Here is a 24,833-nt window from a genome sequence, read left to right as displayed (position 1 = left end):
TTTGCCATGCTGTCTTGCATTTGTTGGCTCCACATTCTATTTCCTATTTAGAAGCAGCTTTTTTTCTATGTATTAACTTAAGTGTGTGAATTATTTTACATTTTTGGTATGCCTCATAAAACGTGTTCCGGTCTCGCATTTGATTACGAGTATTTTTATATTCAATATGTAGTAAAAATCGTGTTTTTCTTACTTGGGTCAGTTTTTCTGTGTAGCAACTAAACGTTTTTTTATACATTCTGGACACGTTAGTTTTTATTAATGGTGAACAGGAACATCGTAATTCTATATATTATTTAAAATTTCCAAACTCAGTGACAATACAAGCTTTATCTGATGAACCCTTATAGACAAAGTTCCAGTTAGCGTCTTTTGAAACACTAATAAGTGATATAATGTACTCTTCCTTTCGTCTTCTTACCCACATTTCATCGTGCATACTAGAGTAGTTCGGTAGTTCACTAGAGAGATTGAGAGCAATGAGCCATGGTCTGCAAAGCATCCATTTGCAATACTAATTGTGTAAATTTAACCGGGAGTATTTACAATGATATTATCTATGCTACAATTATTGCTTGAAAAACTCACTGGTTGGAACAGTACACAATAAGTAACCTTCATAGATTAGGAAAATTTCTTGAGAGCTCTTCATCCATGTTCACCATTTTTGTAATTAGCAATTGAAATATTTCAAAAACTGTATCAATGTCCCTATTTGGAAACCTGTATAGGCTTGCAAGTATTAGCTTTCACTTTTATGAAGCTTAATTCTGCGTCTAGCACTGTACAGTATGATGCTGCAGCAATTTTTGTAAATTTGAAATCATCTCTGACAAATATCCCAATCCCACCATTTCGCTTTGTTTTCTACGCATTGTTTGCAGCGACATTTTCTTGAGGAACAAAAATATCCATCCGATTTTCCATTAGCCAACGCTCACATCCACATCCTAACACAGTAATTATTAATTTGTTATAATGTGAGCACTTTATCTCTCATTTCGTTCTTCTGAATACAATTTTTCTCTGTATCAAAGTTTATTTTCTATTACCAGGAGATTGCCAGATTGGTTATCGACATTAGACAGCACCACGTACCTGTTTCTAAGGCGTAGGCGGGTAGTTGTACACCCAGTTACCTCATTCGCCTCCCGTTCAGAGTAATGCGATACTACCACCGTCTGCCATTCACTCCCAGAGGACTACCCGGACAAATGTTGCACAGTGGAAGACGCATTTTTTGCTACTGGTCCTCCGACATTAGCCACGGTCACTGCAGCTGCAGTCAGTGGATGATGAGGAGTAGCTGTGTTTTGTCTTTTGCTTTGTTTTTTTCTCTTTTTTTCGTCGAGGAAACTAAGTGGAGAGAGTGAAGCACGGTTTTCGGACTCGAAAAATGAATGTTGTTTGACAGGGCCGTTTAAAAATCATTGTTCATTGATTCTATGCTTATATTCATTTCTACCGAGTAGCTGAAAGATATTTAGGTTAAGTAAGTATTTATTAATTTCCGAGACTAAGAATTTACGGTTACAGAATAGAAGATTGGATGGAGTTTAAAGGAGGATTGGTTGTGGTATATATACAGTCAGTAGTACTGGACTAGTTTCGTGCATTTCTTGTATTATAGCTGGTCATTCGTTATTGTCAGTCCAGGTCACCCTTCTCCACGTTTCGAGCGTTCAGTTACGATATTCTAGCCTCCACGCTATTTTTCGTGCTCTGTGACGTGCAGTGACCAGAAGTACACCAGGTGCCTTCTGTATCAAATAAGGAAAAAGTAGTTTTCAGTTGTATGGCTGCTCAAACGTTGTGTCAAGCACTGAAGTGATATGTTTCAGTATGTCCTGTCCATCAGCTCTTACAAATCGTGGCTTTGACAGCGATGGATTATCTCGAACCTAGATACTCACGATCGCCCATTGACACAGCGGCATATTGAACATCCAGTGTCTGTGCGAGTTAGTGTATCCTATGCATCAAAAACCTACGCTCTGTCTGCGATAAATAATAAATCATCATGTCCTCGATTACTACAAAATCTGACGAGTAAGTCAATAATTTAGTTGACATAGTACATTAAAGATCAAACAAATCGAAAAATAAAATTAGAAAATTATTTGACTTGCTATAGTGATAGAGAGCTGTGATGGTCGCCGGCCAGAGTGGCCGAGGGGTTCTAGGCGCTTCAGTCTGGAACCGTGCGACTGTTACGGTCGTAGATTTGAATCCTGCATCGGGCATGGATGTGTGTGATGTCCTTAGGTTAGTTACGTTTAAGTAATTGTAAGTTCTAGGGGAATGATGATCTCAGCTGTTACGTCCCATAGTGCTCAGAGCCATTTGAACCATTTTTTGAGCTGTGTTAGTCTAGTGGGTAGTTGCGCTTCGTGCACCGAGTGGGAAGGTTGCTGGTTTACCGCCTCACGGCAGCGCCACGCGCACCTAGATGGCTTTCCCTCAGTGCAGTGTGTTGTTTATGTCTTCGTGTGTGTCACATCGTCGTTTGCTCCGTAACATTGGTTGTGTGTGTCCGGTCGTAATGTCGGCCATGGGTTCCAAACGTGTTTCGAGAAAATGTACAGTACGCTTCAATTTCGACACATACATGCGCTCTGTACACTACGGATGTTCGGAGATTCACGATAGGCTCGTTGATACCACTCGCGTAACACCTGATCAGGTTTATACTGCCTATTTTTATTCCGATGACTGTTTTTTCATTAAGTTTTCGGATCCACTACAAGTAGATAGGTTGTTATGCGTCATGGTTCTCAACTTCACTTTAAACATCGTGATGGTTCCATGAGTGTGGTGCTTCTTGTTAACGCGGAACTGGAGTATGCAAATGTCAGAACGTTTAATCTCCCGCCGGAGGCGGAAGATAATTTGAGGTGTTGCTCCGTTTTGGTTATATTATAGGATGCGAACACGGTTGTTCCCAAAACCGGTTGCAATGTTCCGTCCAGTGGAGATGGTAGTCAAACATAACATTTCTTCCCAACTACAGGTCTCTGGTTACCGCATTCATGTAACTTTTAATGATAAAGTGGGACGTGCTTCCTCTGTAATGAAAATGACCACGTTAAATGAAATTGCCGGCTGCAGATATTTGTACTGCAGTCTTCATTTGAACGGCGTAGAAAATTGACGTTAGTTGATCTCGTTTCTACTGCTTGCTCGGTTGATGCCACGTGTTCCCCGGGTGTAATGGAACAATAGAGGCACGAGCAGCTTACTGCTCCCCAATTTCCGCCATTAACCACACAGCACGGTCATGAAATAGTTGTTGCCAAGCCGGCAGTGTCTGCAGTTCGACATAACAGACGTTCTCAGAATGTTTAGGAATCGGATTCGTTCACTCCTCACCCACCCCTCGCTGAAGTAAGTTCGTCAATTGATGTATCTCGTAGTGCTGAGTACTGCATTCGTTATGGGGTCAGTGAAGCGAAAACAGCTGCTGAGGTCTGTTTGCCTCGCAGCTGAGGTAACTCCTCCGAAACTACCTAAGAGCTGCACATTCGTTAAGCATTCTGGTATTCCAACGACTCAATAGCAGCAACTGGAGGCACCCCTAAATTGACCTGTTCCCTGGTCATCCATTCAAGTAATGTCGGAACCACTTATTGTTGTTTCTCCCTTGGGGGTGGTTGCTGGTCAGGAAGTCCTACATGTCGGGCCAAATGTGTTGCCCGACCCCTTTCTTGTGCGTCGATCTCAACTGCAAGGATCTCATCCTGCGGAGTGGGCTTCGGAGGCTACCTGTTCTCAACTACTTTAGTTAATGCTAAAGCACCGCCTACAGCCCCAACTACAGAAGCTGTATTGCCTTGAAATCGCTGCAAACAACGCGTCCAACCTTACTGTGCGGTGGTTCGTAAAAAGAAACACAGATTGCAAAGACGGGTGTGCAAGCCCCCCCACCAGCACCCCGGCACCCTCGGACTGGTCAATGACTATGACACACATTGGCGGCTTAATTAAGGTGGTCAGCAGATCGAATTTGGTTTTTTGTTGTTAAAATACGCAAGCTTATACGTTTCTTTCCTTAAATGTTAATCTGGTGGAATCGGAACTGCAGCTCAAGTCACTGCGGCAGTTTCTCTGAATTCTTTGCGGTTGTTGTATTCCTAGAAGTTCAGTTTAATCTTTCTCTCCCTGGTTTTTGCACTGTGTTTAATGTGACTCCCGAATATTACAAGGGAACTGCCTTGTTTTTAGTAGACGGTAGGCACCACCATTGAGGAATTGAAGCTCCTCATAATTGTAGAGGAATGGGATATACTCTTCACCTGGCCTTGATTGTCCTTTATGCACCATCCGGTACCGGACGCAGTTCGGACTGTAACAGATTTTATATGGAGGAGGTGGTTCATTTGTTACGGAAAAGTCCACCGAGTATTAAGCTAGGTGGTGATATTAAGTGTGTCGCGTTCTGTAGGCGAGCCTCCCAGTTTTAATTTCCGTCCGGAATTGCAACATTTAGTTCGTTTCTAGAAACTGCTACTTCTAACAGTAGGCATGACAGATTTTATCTGATTGGATGCGTCATAGGACTTCGGCTGTCGATGTCATCCACGCCAGCTGCACGATCACAGCAGTGACTGTTACACACACAGTTGGTGAAATTGTTCCTGTCGGCTTGAATACTGAATGTGGCGCACTTCCAGGGTCCCTTTCTAGGCGAGGTCATCCTGGAAGTGTGGGACTGTAGTCTCTGTTGAATTGCGCGATACGCCTCCATTTTCGAATGGCCGATTCAACTGGCAAAGCCAAGGCTCCGACAACTGATTATATTCCTCGCGAATTTCGGAAGACACAAAAATTTTACTACACTCTCTTCATTGACCTTTATGAAAGTGGTCATCAGGCTGCCCTGCGGACTGCAGACGTCACGCTTCTAAATGCATTTGTCACGCTTGAAGCCGCGTCAAATGGAAGGATTAAGGATGCGTTGCAACCACGTTCCTTGATAGCGGATGAATTTACTTCCCTGTAACATCAGATTCGAAATCATCCTCGTCGTCGACGCGCTTGTATCATTGAGGGCGGCAGTGTTGTGATGTCACAGCACATATTGTGTGCTCTCAACCTGTTCTGTGTTGGGCTGTATGAAGTATCCGTTCTTGTCTACGACGAGGTGGTCTGATGGGTAATGAACCCCTGTGTTCAAAGGATCGCATCTGATGTGATCCCTGCCTTTTGTCTGGTGATGACGGTAACGAAATGATGGGATGAAAACGTCGTGACTGTGTGTATATGTTTAGTGTCTGAGTGTTTGTATTATGGTGTCTTTAGCTTATATGATTTGATTAAATGCGTACGTTATAGTTCCTGGGGAATTTAGTTCTGGGGTCGGGTGGATTTTGTCCCAGATTCCTGATGAGTAGGTGGTTAGAGTCTGAGGTTTGGTGGAAAAATTTAATGGACTTCTTTTGGATGACTTCTGGAATTTTTTGTATACTGTGAGCTGTGTAGATGTCTCTGTTTGATTGATACCGGCTAGCATCAGAAGCAATTCCTAAGTATTTGTTTTGGACTCTCTGTACTTTTGCGATATTGGTGTCTGTGGCCATTGACCAGATTTCGGATCCGTATTTGATGGCTGCTTCAGTGATGGTTTTGAAAATCTTATTTTTGGCTTTCATGTTGACTCTACTGCCTTTAATGATTGGGTAAAGTCTGAAGATCGTTCCTGTGGCCTTGTTGCAGATGTCTGTGACGTGGTCTCGAAATATCATCCTTTTGTCCAGCTTGATGTCAAGATATTTTACTGAGTCTGCCCATGGAAGGTTTTTGTCGCTGAGCCGGATGTGGAGGTTAGGAGGTATTCTTTTACAAGTAAAAAGTATGGCCTCCGTCTTCTCCGCATTGATGGTAATTTTCCATTGGTTTTCCCAGTGCTTTATGGTCTGGCGGTGTTGCTCTATTTTCCTGACTATGTATTGGAGATTTTAACTGCTGCGGTTCCCTGCGGTGTCGTCAGCAAATAGGGATAAGTGACCTCCTAGTTGTTTGGGGATGTCATTTGTGTAAATCGAATAGAGAATTGGTCCCAGGATTGATCCTTGTGGTACCCCAGCCTCTATTGTTCTGGTGTTGCTAGTCGCTCCTGGGACATACGTAGAGAACGTCCTGTTGCGGAGAAATGATGCTATAGTGTGAATGCGATGATTGGGGCAGTTGTATTGATGAAGTTTAAATATGAGGCCATAGTGCCACACTCTTATCGAACGCTTTTTCTGTGTCAAGGAGGACCGCTCCAGTACTGTGTCTTATGTTCCTGGCTTGACATATGTGTTCAACAAGTCTGGTCACCTGGTGGATTGTGCTATGTTCTTCATGGAATTCGAATGGTTCTGGGATGATTATACTATTCTCCTTGAGGAATTATTTCAGTTCTGCTTGGATGAGTTTTTCTAAGACCTTTCCTAAAAAGTTTAACAGTAAAATTTGTCTATAATTTTGCGGAAATAGTAGGTCCTTGTTTGGTTTGGGTAACGTGATTATGCGAGCCTACTTCCATGGTTTGGGAAAGTAGTGAAGTCTCAAACAAGCATTATATATGGATGTTAAGAAGTTGATTGTTCCTGGAGGTAGGTGATGTAGTAGTTGCGGTTGGATGAAGTCTGGGCCTGCTGCTTTCTTCGGATGAATGTTTTTGATGTGGTGACATACGACGTCTACACGTCATCCCATTTGTTTATTCAGGCTCTGAATCGTAGACTTCCATCTGCTTGTAGTGCTGCGTTTTCAGATGCTTTTCAGTGTGACGATAAAAAACTGGTTCAAATGACTCTGAGCACTATGGGACTTAACATCTGAGGTCAACAGTCCCCTAGAACTTAGAACTACTTGAACCTAACAAATCTAAGGACATCGCACACACCCATGCCCGAGGCAGGATTCGAACCTGCGACCGTAGCGGTCGCGCGGTTCCGGACTGAAGAGCGTAGAAGCACTCGGCCAGACAGGCCAGCAGTGTGACGATATGTATGACCTTATTATCGATCGCCTTCACGTAAATCGTCAGGACTGGATGGCTTGACAAAATAGTTTCAAGAGCACTTTTGAACTTTGTTGGGTACAGCTATTATTAATACTACTACTACTACTACTACTACTACATTGCTTTAGAACGAAGTGTTGATAGGAGGCTCTGATTCCGACTCGTTTAAAATTGGCAAAATTATGTTAATTCCTAAAAGTTCTGGTCAGGCAGCAACTTAGAAATTTCATCCGACACAGAAGCGCCAAAGAAACGGACATAGGTATGCGTATTCAGATATAGAGATACGTAAACAGGCAGAATACGGCGCTACGGTTGGCAACGCCTAGGTAAGTCACGTGTGTGGCGCAGTCATTACATCGGTTACTGCTGTTACAATGGCAGTTTATCAAGATGTAAGTTTGAAAGTGATGTTATAGTCGCCGTACGAGCCATGGGACAAAATATCTTCGAGGTAGCGATGAAGTTGGGATTTGCCGTTTGACCACTTCGCGAGTGTACCGTCATTTTCAGGAATGCGGTAATACATCAAATCTCCGACATCGCTGCGTCTGGAAAAAGATACTGCAAGAACGGGATCAACGACGACTGAAGAGAAGCGTTCAACGTGACAGAAGTGCAACCCTTCCGCAAATTGCTGCAGATTTCAGTGCTGGCCATCAACAAGTGACAGCGTGGGAATTATTCAACGAAACATCGATATGGGCATTCGGAGCCTAAGACCCACTCGTCTACCCTTGATGACTTCACGACGCAAAGTTTTACGCCTCGCATAGGCCCGTCAACACCGACATTGGACTGCTGATGAGTGGGAAAAAAATATTGCCTGGTCGCACGAGACTCGTTTCAGAATGTTTTGAGCGGATGGACGTGTATCGGTATGGAGACCTCATGAATCCATGGACCCTGTATGTCAGCAGGAGACTGTTCAAGCTGGTGGAGACTCTGCAATGGTGTGTGGCGTGTGCAGTTGCAGTGATGTGGGATTGCTATCAACAAGTGACAGCGTGCGAACCATTCAACGAAACATCGATACGGGCTTTCGGAGCCTAAGGCCCACTCGTCTACCCTTGATGACTCCACGACGCAAAGCTTTACGCCTCGCATGGGCCCGTCAACACCGACATTTGATTGCTGATGAGTGGGAAAAAAATATTGCCTGGTCGCACGAGTCTCGTTTCAGAATGTTTTGAGCGGATGGACGTGTTAGGGCATGGAGACCTCATGAATCCATGGACCCTGCATGTCAGCAGGATACTGTTCAAGTTGGTGGAGACTCCGCAATGGTGTGGGGCGTGTGCAGTTGCAGTGATGTGGGATTGCTGATACGTCTAGATACGACTCTGACAGATGAAACGTACCTAACTATCCCGTCTGATCACAAGCAACCATCTATGTCCATTGTACATTCAGCCGGACATGGGCAATTCCAGAAGTACGATGCGATACACCACGCGTCCAGAAATGCTGCAGAGTCGCTCCAGGAACACTCCCCTGAGTTAAAACACTTCCGCTGGCTACCAAAGTCCCCAAACGTGAACATTATTGAGCATATCTGGGTTTCCTTGCAACGTGCTCTTCAGAAGCGATCTCCATCCCGTCGTACTGTTACGGAATTACGGACAGCTTGATAGGATTCATGGTGTCAGTTCCCTCCAGCACTACATCAGACGTGAGTAAAGTCCATGCTACGTCGTGTTGTGGCACTTCTGGTCGTACTACTCTGACCGTAGCTGAATGTCGTGATGTCATTTTGGTAGACGCTGTTACTTCTGTTTCGGGTTCCCTGGCTTTCTTCGAAGCTTTTTGAGTCAAAATTAAAGCCTGCAAGGTCGTGTATAATTCGTTTGCTGCCAGTGGCCAATCGTTACCCCCAATTAAGCGTAAAATGATGAGCACTGCCATGCGCTGAATAAATAAATGCCCTCGTACTTGTGACATCTGCCACTTATATTTTTAAACTTCACTTGCATGACCACAAAAATGAAAAACTGTGAAACAATATACGCGAAAAGTGGTCAGGACTAGAATGCTACAAGGACCTTCTAACTCAACCGATACCTTGACTATGAAATACGAGGTGCGAACACTTCCTGTATGCTGTGGCCATATTTCGGAAGGCGAGTGGGTCTGTGTTGCCCCTTCAGCTGAAATAGTGGCCAAACCGTCATGCAGTTGTATTTGAGTTTGCCTCACACTAGAGTCTGGACTGAACAGAATATCTGTCGAAATGACAGTCTGAACTCAATAGATCGAATTAAAAAATCAATTGTTTTTTAAGCTAGTGTCAACTCTCGTCGTGACTGTGACAGGTATATCTATATTGTGGCGTGTCTATGGTGGGACAGTGATTGCATTGCCCATGACACTACGTCCAACTTGCGTCGATGCCCATCCTACAGGCGTCGCAGAGTCACTTCCCCACTCATTAACAAAGATATAGTACTTATACGCTGCCTCCATCGAGTATTAGCTGCAAATAACTGACAGCAATATGAAATTCACTGTCATTTTTGAAATGGAATTTAATAGACGAGACGTAAGTGTGGGAGTTGCATAAAAGAGAGTCAACACAGTGCGCCGAACAAATAACAGACTCTTTCCTTTAAATATCGGAAAGTCCCAAACCCCGCAGGTGGTACGTGGCTCAGAAGTGGCCGCCAATGTGTTGGGGTTGATGTTACGGTTCCGCTGACAATTCGCATCGTGCTATTCAGCTGCGCGACGATTTTTTTGTGTGAAAACTGTTCATTCAGACCGGAGAGCAGTACTCCGCAACCGAGTAGACCAGTCCGAGTACCGGCGTGTGAGGCGTGTCAGCCGAGGAGCCGCAAGTAGTGCCACACAGCATCTGGAGAATAATATTCCTCGTACCTAGTTTGCCTGTAGTATTTTCCAGATGTTTATAAATAAGCTCTCTGTCCAAAGTGACTCCCAGGTACTTTGGATGCTCATTAGATCGGAGCTGATTACCCTCGAGACGAACGTCAAGTTATTTGCTTGCTAATTTATTATTGAGATGGAAACATGTAGTTTCGGTTTTGTAGGATTTGGCTGTAATCTCCATTTACGAAAGTATGTACTTACTGTCTCCAAGTCAGATGTCAAGGTTGTTCCCATGACCTCAAAATTCTGGTTCAAATGGCATGAGCACCATGCGACTTAACTTCTGAGGTCATCAGTCGCCTAGAACTTAGAAGTAATTAAACCTAACTAACCTAAGTACATCACACACATCCATGCCCGAGACAGGACTCGAACCTGCGACCATAGCGGTCCCGCGGTTCCAGACTGAAGCGCTAAGAACCGCTCGCCACTCCGGCCGGCATTTATTCAATATGGATGATACAAGTTGGTGGCAATCAATAGAAGTAGCAATGTCGCAGTGAGATCGATGCGGAACTTCTAATTTTCGCGGGGAATTAGATAACTTGAGTTACCTCCACTAACCTAACACCCCCCCCCCCCCCCACCCAGCCACACACCCCCCCTACACCCCACCCCTCGCGAACGAAGATCGCGGCACACTTGTGGAGTCATCCCTGAGACACTTCGCGCGCCTTTGTGGGAAATGGCCTTGTCTTTGAGCATAGACTCCGTAATGTATTACTAAATCCAACCGAATATGCCTCCAAACACACTTTCAAAAAAGATCTCTGCACAGTAGTTTGCTTCAGTTTTGCGATGTATACCGCCACACTGGAACAGTGACTCCAGAAAGATAGATGTACACCTGTAAAAACTCCCTGAGATTTCACACGCCGACCAGAGTGGCCAAACGGTTCTAGGCGCTACAGTCTGGAACCGCGCAACCACTACGGTCGCAGGTTCGAACACTGCCTAGGGCATGGATGTGTGTGATGTCCTTAGGTTAGTTACGTTTAAGTAGTTCTAAGTTCTAGGGGACTGATGAACTCAGAAGTTAAGTCCCATAGTGCTCAGAGCCATGTGAACCACTTCACACGCTTTGTGAGAAAAACAGATGTTGAAACATATATCAGCTGTAATACCTGATTTTACACACAGAAATGATGGTATTTGGACGTCGAAATTATTGTCGCTCTGTAACTGTAAAAGCGGGACCCTCACCACTATTCGAGTTCTCCTTGGAAGGACTGCCAAAGGGAGAGGCAGAGAGAGAGAGCGAGAGAGAGAGAGAGAGAGAGAGAGAGAGAGAGAGAGAGAGAGAAAATTTCTGAGTCCTACAGCTGCTGTCGTGTTCATCACTTTTCTGGAATGGTAAGTGAGCTTAGTTTATATTTTCTGCTGGAGTCACATGGACGTTATTTCCCATCCTTCTCGAAGCACACACTGAGACCTAAGCACAGATGGGAAAATCAGAACAAGTACACAAACAGAATTCGGTGCACTGTCCTACAGACGAGAAAAATGGATGGAGTTTTCGGTGAATTTTCGAAGTCCTACACCTACTAGTCTGGAAGTGCTCTAAAGCCACAATGGTGGGTGGGGAGGGCAGTATTCCACCTGTCCGAACAAGAGAATGACTATCTGCTTGGACTTTTCTCTGAACACTCGAACAAAGAAGACATCACGTGACCCTCAGACGACACACAACTGTCCGTAGATGCCTTGCCCCCGTCTTGTTCGAACCAGTCTGTAAGGGTTCCTATGCCCTGCACACAGGAGGTCAGTCTCCCTGACATCATGAAACTTCTTGTGAATAGAGCATTCTGATTGGTTCTCACTGAATTCACACCCTAAACTACTGCTGCAGCTGCTGCTTCCGGTGTAGGAGCACTGTTCGTCATTTTCTGCAGACAGGCAAATTACGATGCTTTCAGTAGCAAAACTATTATGTGCAGGTCGAAAAAAGCATACTGCTGTCATAATCCACTGACAGTTAAAACCTGCAAAAGTGGTCTACAGATCACGACATACAGAAACTATCGCCAAAGACACTTCCTCTAACACACTGCCTTGCTATGGACGAGTAAGACTTGAATTAGAATCCTGCACCATACAAAACTATCAATTCTACAAACCTGCATATGGCTATAGATTACCAGACACTCGTACTGCAAAGACAGACAGCTCCCCCCCCCCCCCCCAAAAAAATATGCACTTGCACTGTATGTAGTTCTCGCGCCACTAGATACTTCCAGCGCCGTCGGTCGGTCATCCACCGTGCTCAACAGTCACCAGTCAACTGCCCCTGGACACGCTTGTCGGACATACGATCAGAGCGCCCTCACCGGACTGCGATCGCTCTCTGAGCTGGTGTACTAATTCTGGGCTGGTTCCATGCGGTACAATTGCGTTACTGTTGCTGGCCCAAACCTGCTTGCTTACTGCCATGCTTTCTACAGCCATCTTCAGACTCTTAGATTACAAGAACATATGTATTTTCACATGGTTTACTAGAATATCATACGACAGACGTGATAATTCTTGACTTCAGCCACAAAGCGGCATGCTGCTACCGATCACTTGCACAGTAGTTATAATCCCGAAACTAAGGAGTGAAAATTACATCTCTAGAAACCCGAAACTTTAGCTAGGTGCAGAGGGGTGGAATCTACTGCAAATCACTGAGTAACTAGAAACTTACCACATCTGTAAAGCTATTTACTCGAAAACTCGAGAAAATAAAGGAAATTGGTAGTTCCACTCATATTTTTTAACGGATACCAGTGTCAATGATATAACAAATTCCAAATCATGTTTGTACTTTACAAAGATATCTAAGGTTTTTTTTTCATTTCTTGAGAAGCAGCGAACCTCTCTTCCACCTGTTTTTCACCATCTAGATGCATACAACACACGTCACAGTCGATGTTCCCTCAACCAAATAAAGATGGGAAGTTTGTAGAAGCAGTCAACTGGTCAATCTACATGGGAGGGAATAACTATCCAGCAAAACATACGTCCATATTGAATCGTCTCAAATTTCCAAAGAGACCACACGTGATCACGAAGGCTCCCCAGCACGTACTGAGTATTAGTTTGCTGTTCACCCGACTACAGGGCGACACGGTTAGGTCAGCTGCATTCTTGTGCTCCAGCCCGTAAAGTTCGGACGGCTCCTGCCGTAAGCTGGAAACCTCAATCATTCCAGCCACATGCTACTGCCATCACACGTCTCGCACGCCAGGAGCAATCGTCCTATGAAACCAGTCACGCATACACTGAAGCACCAAAAGGAACTGGTATAGGCATGGGTAGTCAGATACAGAGAGAGTAAACAGGCAGAATACGGCGCTGCCGTCGGCAACACCTACATAAGACAAGTGTCTGGCGCAGTTCTTATGTCTGTTACTGCTGCTACAATGGCAGGTTATCAAGATTTGAGTTTGAATGTGGTGTTATAGTTAGGGCACGAGATATGGGACAAAGCATCTCCGTGGTAGACATGAAGTGGGGATTTTCCTGCACAGCTCTTTCACGAGTGTACCATGAATATCAGGAATCCGGTAAAACATCATATTTCAGACATCACTGCAGCCGGAAAAAGTTCCTGCAAGAACGGGATCAACGAAGCCTGAAGAGAATAGCTTTATTGCTACAGATTTCAATGCTAGGCCATCAACAAGTGGCAGCATGCGAACCGTTCAATGAAACATCATTGATACGGCCTTCCAGAGCCGAAGACCCAATCGTGTACCCTTCATTACTGCTTGACATAAAGCTTTGCGCCTTGCCTGGGCCTGTGAACACTGACATTGGACTGTTGATGACTGGAAACATGTTGCCTGGTCGGACGAGTATCGTTTCAATTTGTATCGAGCAGGTGGACGTGTACGGGTAGGGAGACAACCCCATGAATCCATGGACCCTGCATGTCAGCAAGGGACTGTTCAAGCTGGTGGAGGCTCTATAATGGTGTGGTGCATATGTAGTAGGAGGGATATGGGACCCCTGATACGTCTAGATACGACTCTGACAGGTGACATATATGTAAGCATTCTGTCTGATCACCTGCATCCATTCATGTCCATTGTGCATTCAGACGAACTTAGGCAATTCCAACACGACAATGCGACACTCCACACGTACAGAATTGTTACACAGTGCCCCCATTAACACTCTCCTCAGTTTAAACTCTTCCGTTGTCTGCCAAAGTCCCTAGACATGAACATTATGGAGCATATTTGGTAAACCTTCCAACCAATTGTTCAAAAGAGAGCTCCACCCCCTCGTAATCTTACGGATTTATTTACAGCCCAGCATTCAGTTTCCTTCAGCCAACTTCAGACATTAGTCGAGTCCATGCCATGTCTTGTCGTGGAACTTCTGTGTGCTCGTGTGGACCCTAAACGATGTTAGACAGATGAACCAGTTTCTTTGGCCCCTCATTGTATTTTATCACTGTACTTGTAATTAAACATTACGATTGCAGTGTCAATTCGATGACATTTGACAACGAGCGAAGCACCGGAAATATCCCCTCTTGACAGCTGTGGCTCGAAAAATATAGAAATCTGTATCCTTCTTATGACTGGACATAATTTTCCACGTAAAAAAGTTTTTCATTCGCCTTAGAGCTATGGAAATTTTCATAGTCTAATCCATACCGTCCCTTATGACAGCACAGTCATTATCTTTGTACTTGTCAGAGCACTGACCAAAGAGTACATATTTAATAATCCCGCTGATCACAGTGATCTATCACACAATCCCTACTAAGTGTAATACTTCGCCAATAACTGAATGCTTGCGATACCAAACATCACTGACCGAAAATCCGCGATGGATGGATATGCTTCATCTGTTTTTCTTCCAGGTGGTACCACTGTGTCTTAGGATGAATGACGTAATCGTCTTACAAGCCCCCAGATGTTAAAAACACTGTCGCAACGGCTATATTACTGTCTCCCTGCAAAGTTGTTTTTATTCGACAGGCGCACACAAATATCGCTGACGATATCCATGTTAAAAATTAATGCAAGCTTTATAAATAGAAGTTTGGTATTGCTTAAAAATGGCATGCTCTTCCTCACAAATACCTCGTCATTGATTATAAAAAAAATGTGTGTGAAATCTCATGGGACTTAACTGCTAAGGTCATCAGTCCCTAAGCTTACCCACTACTTAACCTAAATTACCCTAAGGACAAACACACACACCCGTGCCCGAGGGAGGACTCGAACCTCCGCCGGGACCAGCCGCGCAGTCGATGACTGCAGCCTTTGATTATAGACTGTGATCGAAGGATGTGTATTAACGAACCGAAAGGGCAGGTGCACGTCGCCAGCAGCGTAAGTTCATAATAAAATCACCGATATTAAAATGTGCTTCTGTTAATGAATGTGGTACGAAGCAGATATTTGCAACTGCTTCATGCTGCCACTATATAATTCTCGTACTAACAGTATTTGTTACCCGTTCTATCTCTCTAAGAATTTCTGTGATATATCCACTGGTTTATAGGCGAAGGAGGATGATGGTTAAATGAGAATTATGAGCTACAGTAAATGGTGTGCTATGTGACAATCATTAAAAAAAAAAAAAAAAAAAAAAAAAACGTAACGCTAGATTGAGGTCGTAAGAGACTCACGGTGTGTGTGTGTGTGTGTGTGTGTGTTCGTTCGCAATCTAATATATGGCACTTGCAAGTTAGAGGACGGGTGGTTTAGAAATTATACAGGAACTGCTTTGGCACTGGTCAGTGTTGATACTCCAGAAAAAAACTGGTAAAATTGTCAAAAGTGATTGCGCCATCAATTTTGATGGTTGTTACTGTATTTCAACAGTGTGTTTTCCATCCTATCCATCCACTGGTATGCTGTTAATTACCACATAATGATTGACTAACCTCACTTGTCTAACATGAAGAAAGAGTCTTGGTGGAGTGGCTACAACTTCCGCTGACAGTTAGCACTGAAACAGTGATCACATACATGACCCCAGTATGAATAAACAGTCGAAACAGAACACCAAGCCATCTGCTACCTCATCGCTGTGAAAGATAAATTTAAATGTAGAGGTCATCAGTCACCTTCAGACAGCTATTTGGAAGAGTTCCACAATGTCACAAAACTCTTCCAACGTCAATATGTTGTGATATTTTCTGCATTTTTGTCAATAATGAACAACGCCTCTGTCTTTTATTTGAATCATCCCATGTGTCTATTGTGGGAGCAGCAGTATAATTTACACCATGCGATGTCCAGTTTTCTGTGAAAGCCAATGGATCTAAATGTCTTAATGTCAGTTTTGAACCTGACACAGACCTGGAAGACATGGTGGAAAAACAAAATGTAAGTTTGTGTACAAAGCTGAAGTCATACACTGCTTCGACATGATACAGCAGAAACAACACTGTATCAGACAACAAAACCGGGACCCTCTGTTGCAACTGACAGTCTGTGGGATATGGTCCTCCTACTGTACAGGTGATTAAACTTTACACTCGTTTGTTTTGTTTTAGGGCGCAAAAACAACTGAGGTCACACGCGCCCACATCAAAATTGTAGAACACGAAAACAGAGAGGAGTTAGAAAACAACTAAACATCAATCCCAATTGACATAACAGCAGACAGTTAAAAAAAGGGATGTGGAGACGGTTACTAAAGACACCATACAGAAACAGAGATCCAAAACTAAAAATTAAATGGCCTTCGCCATATTGCTTTGATGAATAAAAAGTAACACGCGGTCGACAGTCCACAAATCATTTGCTAAAACGGCCGATAACGGAAGTGGCAAATCCAAGCGGGAATGTAAACGGTTAAAAAATGGACATTCCATCAGAAAATGTTGGACAGTTAACACTTGGGCGCAATGTGTACAAAGTCGTTGGCCAATGGCTAAAAAGGCAGTGCCCAATACGAAACCTGTTGAAATGACCAAATGACCTGCTCCAGTCGCGGAAGCGGGGGGGGGGGGGGGGGGGGGGGGTGAGGGGCGCGAGGAGACCGTCCAAGCCGCTGGGAGAAGCTTAATAATCCTGATCTTATTCGTATGAAAGGAGGACCAATGACAATGCCAAAAGGACACCATCTCCTGATAGACGGCAACACATAGATCATTGGAGTGAATATAGGAACTAGTGGGCTGAGGTACGAGGGCTGCAGCCTCGGCAGCAGCATCAGCAGCCTCGTTTCCTGTCAGGCTAATGTGACCAGGAACCCAGATAAACTGCACAGTGGCTAGACCAAGAATAAGCAAATGACAATATTTCCTGGAATCGTTGCACTAAGGGAAGTATATTGAGCAAGCAGTGAAGGAAAGAAAAGAAAAATTCGGAGTAGGTATTAAAATCCATGGAGAAGAAATAAAAACCTTGAGGTTCGCCGATGACATTGTAATTCTGTCAGAGACACCAAAGGACTTGGAAGAGCAGTTAAACGGAATGGATAGCGTGTTGAAAGGATGATATAAGATGAACATCAACAATAGCAAAACGAGGATAATTGAATGTAGTCGAATTAAGTCGGGAGATGCTAAGGGTATTAGATTAGGAAATGAGACACTTGAAGTAGTAAAGGAATTTTGCTATTTGGGGAACAAAATAACTGATGATGGTCGAAGTAGAGAGGATATAAAATGTAGATTGGCAATGGCAAGGAAAGCGTTTCTGAAGAAGAGAAATTTGTTAATATCGAGTATAGATTTAAGTGTCAGGAAGTCATTTCTGAAAAAATTTGTATGGAGTGTAGCCATGTATGGAAGTGAAACATGGACCATAAATAGTTTGGACAAGAAGAGAATAGAAGCTTTCGAAATGTAGTGCTACAGAAGAATGCTTAAAATTAGATGGGTAGATCACATAACTAATGAGGAGATATTGAATAGGATTGGGGAGAAGAGAAGTTTGTGGCACAACTTGACCAGAAGAAGGGATCGATTGGTAGGACATGTTCTGAGGCATCAAGGGATCACCAATTTAGCATTGGAGGGCAGCGTGGAGGGTAAAAATCGTAGAGGGAGACCAAGAGATGAATACACCAAGCAGATTCAGAACGATGTGGGTTGCAGTAAGTACTGGGAGATGAAGAAGCTTGCACAGGATAGAGTAGCATGGAGAGCTGCATCAAGCCAGTCTCAGGACTGAAGACCACAACAACAACAACAACAACAATCTAATCAACACCACAGCAAGGCTTTTACCATGCTACACCTCCTGCACTTTTGTATTATGGTGTTTCACAATGTTTCTGCTATCAGAGACAATTACTGCATTGTGTAAGGCATTAGCTGTGACTCTAGTGATTGTGATGCTGTCTTCTATGGCTGATAGTCCATTAGACATACTGGCTCTCGCCCCCTTCAGGACAGACTTGTTTGAGAACTAAGTCTCCTGTTTGTGTAACTGAGCTTCAAAGAATTAAAATAGAAGTTTAATGTTTTTTTCACTGAACTCCCTACTCATAGTCTACCTGGGCAGTGTTTTCCCCACCTGACGTTTGGTCAACTAGATATAAGGATAAACATTTTTCAGCAGCTCCAGACCCATCAATGAAAATTTCATCCCACTAATTGGTGGCGAGGATAAGAATTTGTTACTGGCTCCAGTTTCCCCACTCATCCCACATTAGCAATGGTTTCCAGTTTTGTATTAGCTCCAGTTGATGGGTTCCACATTTCTCATCCTGTATCAGTTGGTGATGGCTTTCAGGTTTTGTTCCACTATTGATGATAACTTCACAGATTTAACAATTTTGTGCCTATCATTGTCAACAGTTTCAGAGTGTCTCATCCACTACTGGTAGCAGTGAGTTTTTATGTGAACTCGTTCTGAACTTGTCCTAGTTCCCAGATACCTGGGGCATACCAGCTACTTTTTCACAACTTTGTGTGCTAACTTTCAGCTTTCTTTGCAGTATGTTTGTCATTGACTCTGACGCAGCTCCCCAAGTCATGTTAATATTGCGTGACATCCAAGAGATTGTGTGCTGCATACAGCAGGCACTGTAGTTAGAAACAAAATCTGGCACACTGCAGCTTCAAAGGGATATAATGGGATTCCCCAAAGTGCCTTCATGGTGCATGGACTCCAGATGTCTCAACTGTAGCCTGCTTTTTCTGTCTCAGCACCTGCTCTAAGTTGCGTCTCTGCTCCAGGCTTGGACGTACACTTTATCAATACAGACCTTCCACCGACACTCACCAACAGGTGATCATCGTCTGTGCTGTCCCGCCTGACATCCCTCAACAATCTCATGGAATATTCCTCTTTCTCAGCTGCCCCCACACCCTTATAAAACCTCCTGGCGGAACATCGTTACTGCTCTGGTGCTCTTGTCTTTATATCCAGTGTTTTCATCATGTTCCTTCCAGTGTGCCCTCACACTGCTGTCCATTCTCTGAGCATTCAGTGCAAACTTCCCAGGTGCTGTTGCGCCATTTTCAGTCCCCCTGGGGTAGTTATTTTATGTTGCTATTTTTGTTACTTCAGCGGATATGCTCCAGATGAATAGCTCCTCAGTTGTTCCCAGCTGCTCTGAGTCTGCCAACGCCAGAGTCAGGATGGGACCAGAATCAAAGCCCACAGAGCAGGTCACAGGATGTCGTCTCTGAGACCCCAGGCCACTACCTATGGGCAGATGCCACACTGGTGCCTTGCCCGCCATCTCCCAATTGTGCCACCAGCGTTTTCAGGGAGACAATGGAGGCAATGTCATTACCCTCCACCAATATGGCTTTGCCGTCTATTCCTGAGGGAAAGGGGTGCCACATCTTCAGCTATGGGCCCACTAGACAGGAACCAGTTGCACACCCACTTCCTGCAGTTGGCAAAGAGTCAGGCATATCTTCCAGAGCCAGCTTACATGCTGGTAAGCGTATCACCAACCAGAGCTTGCTTCGTATATTACTGATTATCCTGGTCAGCTACCAGGCAGGCAGGTTTGTTGTCCACAGTACCTTTGATAGCCACCGCAATGTGTAAAACGCTTGTCAACAGCAGTGAGTGCTATAATGACAAGAGCACTGCTATTACAGGCAATATTTCACCTCCTCATGTCACATGCCCACATTTTCATCATATTGTATCTGTGTGCTGTGACCTTCTTTAAGCTGGTGCACAATCACAGAATGCCAGTTCATACTGAGCTCTCCAAGTGTGACGACGCAAGCTGGGACATTTTCACTTCCCCTCTTGTTTTGCCACCTGGCTCCTCAAAATTCGTTTTTTTCATTTGTAACTAATTACCATTAACATGGAAATGAAACCCCATGCTTCTTGACAGAGCGTAGGGGAATGATGCGGGAGACCCACACTGCCATACTAGGCAAGGCCATAATGGAGGTGGTTGGCCATTGCCTTCCTCCGGCCATAATGGGAATGAATGATGATGATGAAAACAACACAACAACACTGAGTCATCTTGGGGCAGATGAAAATCCCTAACCCCGCAGGTAAACGAGCCCGGGACCCCGTGTTGGAGGTGAGAACGCTACCACGAGACCACGAGGGGTGCATAGCATTAACGTATGTGAATATAATCAGCATTTCCATAAAAGAGAAAGATTGGCCCTCAGTTTTAAAGAATACAACATCAGATCTAATTTTTTGCGTAGTTTTAGGTATGTAATTGACTTTCTAATTTATTTTGACTAGCCTAGTTAGTATCCTTTGTTACAGCGTGAAATCAGTGATTGTTTCGTAACTTAAATTCTATTGTTGATATATAAACAAATATAAATGCTATATTAATTACAAACATTTGGAAGACGAAATACTAGTCATCTTAAAGCATCTCTTCGAAATATATTAGCAAAACCAGCCCTACATTAATTCCAAAGTAATTAACAGTTTTGTCAAAAGTATTGCTTGCATACTTATATTTGGTAATTACATTATTTAAAAAAAATATTCCGATTAACTCTTGTAGTACAAAAATCTGTTGAAAAGAACCAATTTTTTGATGTATTCAGTTAATCAAATGAGTTAAATTTTAATTGTAATTTCTGTAAATTAAACTACAAACAATGTGTAGTTTCAGCACCTATTATTGTGATGATACATAAGGGTCCGATTTTTGGTCTCCAGACAGTCAGTCCAAGGCCAAATTTCAGACGAGGAAACTGTGTTGGTTAGAACGACAACAATACATCAACTTAACAGTGAAATAAGTGTTAAAGCAATGACAGTGACTGTTCCATATAAACCTGACTATTCCGAAAGAACTGTGAATCATGTGGTCATGTTTTTACTGCTCATTGATGTTCAACAGGAAACTCTTGTAGCAGTATGTGGATGTTCGCCTGCTGACTTTTAATGAGGCTTAAGGGAAGTTAGAACAATAGTACACAGGCCATATATAACTGTGCTTTATTGGGGGGGGGGTTGTCAAAAGCGCAAGTAAAAAACTGTGAAACGCAACTGTTATACACAGTACGTTACACTTACTAATATTGCGAGATAAGTGCCTATCATTACACCAAGCATTTACTTTCTGCAAATCTTTCATGTGATACTAGTTTCCTGTAGAGTACAGCATCATTGGCAAACACTCTAATGTCGCTGTCAATACCATCAACCACATCGTTTATGTAAATCGTAAAAAGCAGTGGACCTATTACGCTGCCCTGGGGCGTACCTAAAGTTACGTTTGTTTATGTTGAAGTCACCCCATTCAGTACGATATACTGCTCTCTGTGTGTTAGAAAACTTTCTATCCAACCGCATATGTCTTTGGATAGACCGTAGGTGAGAACTTTTTGGAGCAAGCGACAGTGCGCCTTTCGAAAGTCGAGAAATATGGCATCAACCTGGGAGCCGTCATCTACAGCCTGTTGTGTATCATCCACAAAGAAGACCACCTGTGTCCAGCATGATCGCTATTTGCTAAAACCGTGCTGGTTCCTACACAGGAGCTTCTCGGAGTTTAGAAAGGTCACTCTGCCTGAACACAAAATATGTTCCATGACTCTACAACTAGTCGACGTCAGTGAAATTGGATGGTAACTATGTGCATCTAAATTTCTACCCCTTTTATAGATTGCTGTGACCTGGGCCTTTTTCTAGTCCCGTGGAACCTTCCGCTGTTCCAATTATGTCTGATAGATGATGGATAAGAATGTTGCTATATTTGTAGTATAGTCAACATATAATCTTACGGGGATACCGGTACCGTCTGGAACAGATGCATTCCTGGCATCTAAGGATCTTAACTGTTTTACATTCCCAGATACACTAAACACTATGTCACCCATCCTTGCGTTTGTTCAGTAGTTGAAAGGGGGAGTGGTGCTGCAGTCCTCTAGCGTAAACGAGTTTTGAAAGCTAGGTTTAGAATTTCGGCCTTCTGTTTATCTTCATCCGTTATATTAGCCATACTGTCAGCAAGAGAAGGTATTGATTTATTTGTAGCGTTCATAGCTTTTATGTAAGACCAAAATTTTGTGGGGTTATTTTTAGAATCTGCAGATAAAATATTGCTTTCAAATTCGTTAAGAAAATCTCACATTGACTTTTGACAGTTGCTTTCATTTCGCATAATTTCTGTTTGTCAGCGGAGCAGTGACTACTTTTAAAACGACTGTGCAAAATTCTCTGCTTTCTCAGCAACTTCCTCGTATGTATGTTGTACCAAGGTGGGTCCTTTCCCTCCCCTATATTTTTGCTAGGCACACACTTCTCTAACACGTGGTGGACCATACTTTTAAATTCCGACCAAAGATACTCTTTGTGTCCTGTGGTGAATGCTTGGAGCTGCCTTTTAAGATATTCATTGATAACACTTTTATCTGCTTTCCCAAACAAGAAAACTCTACGCTGTTTCTTTGGTTTTTTGGCAACTTCCACTGACATAAAAGCCACAACGACATTGTGGTCGCTAATACCTCCTTCTAGATTAACTTCCTGAAAAAGATCACGTCTGTTTATCGCCAAGGTACCTAATATGTTCCCATCTCGAGCTCGTTTACTAACCAATTGCTCAAGGTTGTATATTGAGAACGCTCCTAGAATAACTTCACACGAACCTTTGTTTCTGCCCCCTGTGATAAACGTGTAATTTTCCCAGTCAATGGATGCCCCATTAACGTCTCCACCTATAACTAACGGACAATTTGGATATGTATTTCCTATGTACTCAAGACTTTACCTCTAACGTTCTGGGACGTTTGTTGCGGATGCTGGTGGTCTATAAAAACATCGTAATACAATGGTCGATCCTTGTCTGATTGACAGCTTTATTCAGACTATTTCACAGTCCGACTCATTATCGATCTCGACTGCGTTTAAATAGCTTTTAAAGGCAATTAACACACTACGTCCCATGGCATCAGTCCTACCCCTCCGAAACATTGTGCAATCCGAGTTCAAAATGTTACTGCTATTTATGTCTGGTTGCATCAAGCTTTCTGTACCTAATACAATATTGGCCTTGCTACTGGTTATTTCAGAGAGTAACTCGGTGATCTTGCTACAGACACTTCGAAAATTTAGTAGCATGAGATTTAGCATATTTAAATCCTTTGGAATGACCTGTTTGGCCGAACTAACAATTTTTACAGTTGACACACCCACATCAGCGTCATGATCTGGTAATTTTTCAGGCCAATGGTTTGTTTCCCGTGGGGAGGAGGCTAATCTAAAAAACAACCAAGTGCACGCCACAAATACTGTCCTACCGATGTAGCTGCTTCCTGTGTGTAGTGCACCCCTGATCTATCAAGGGGCGTCCTACAGCCTTCCACCCGATAGTGTAGGTCGAGGAATCTACAACCATTTTCGTCACATGATCGACATAGCCTCCGGTTTATATTGTCCACTCAACTCCAATCTAGAGGACCCTGGTCCACCCTGGGTACGATGCTGCAGATCGTCAGTTTGGCTTCCACCCCTCGAGAGATGGAGGTCGCCTTCGCCAATTTAGCCAGCCGTCGAAAGGCTATGCTGATAGAGTGGTGAGGGTGATACCCTCAGTGGAAGATCGTAGGCGGAATTTTGGTGACAATTATCAATTAGGGAGAGAATTTCAGGTAAATAGGATTGACAGGACTAATTATAGTAGATATTAAAAGAATGTTTGGGTGGAGGATAGCCAGTATGGGCACGGAAATGGTAAGAGAAATTCAAGTAAAAGAAATGGTGGAGATGACATAAATTATGGACCAAACCATTTAAACTAGAAGATGCTCCAGTATCGGCTCACACTTGAGCAGGTAGTCATGAAGAGCAACTTGTATATAAATGTGCTGTAATCACAGGTAAGGGTAATGATAATGACAGTAGCAAGACGAATGTAATTTCTAATTCTAGTGAGATGTTGAATATTAGTGTGGGTAGCAATGTGTATTAGATAAAAGATGAGGAGGAACTTACTATAATAAAATTAAATAATGAAACAGAGTGTGTTGATGTTAAACAAGCATCAGCTAATTAGCCCAATATTTGAGGACAGTGAAAGTGACAGTGGGTCTCATTCTGACAGTAATTCTAATGTTGATAGCACTGACGAATCCACTAGTGATGAGGACGAGATATTTGAATTTATAATTGATAATGAGGGCAATGTGGTAAGTAAAGAGAGAATAAAGGAGGATAATATTAGGCCTAATGAAGATTTAGAGTTTGAGACTGGTAATGGGGAAGAAGACCATGCTATCTGTCATTTGACTGTGTCTGAAAATCATTTTGGTAACCAGGATGTTAGTTTTTCCAGGGAAAGGATTAATGTCGATCACCTGGTAAGTGAAAAGGAAGTGTATCATCCTATAATAACAGCAAGTGTATGAGGTGTACATGTTAAGCGTTTACTGGACAGTGGTAGTGATCTGAATGGCAGTTCACAGGCATTTTTTGAGTCTCTTAAGAACATAAAGGGTATAGTAGTGATGCATGTTTTGGGAACAAAATTTGTTTTTGCTGCTGCTAAGCTATCAAACAGTGTGAAACAAGAGGTACTATTA

The sequence above is a fragment of the Schistocerca piceifrons genome, chromosome X, assembly GCF_021461385.2.
Source record: "Schistocerca piceifrons isolate TAMUIC-IGC-003096 chromosome X, iqSchPice1.1, whole genome shotgun sequence".
NCBI classification, from domain to species: Eukaryota; Metazoa; Arthropoda; class Insecta; order Orthoptera; family Acrididae; genus Schistocerca; species Schistocerca piceifrons.
This window is presented reverse-complemented; position numbering follows the sequence as displayed.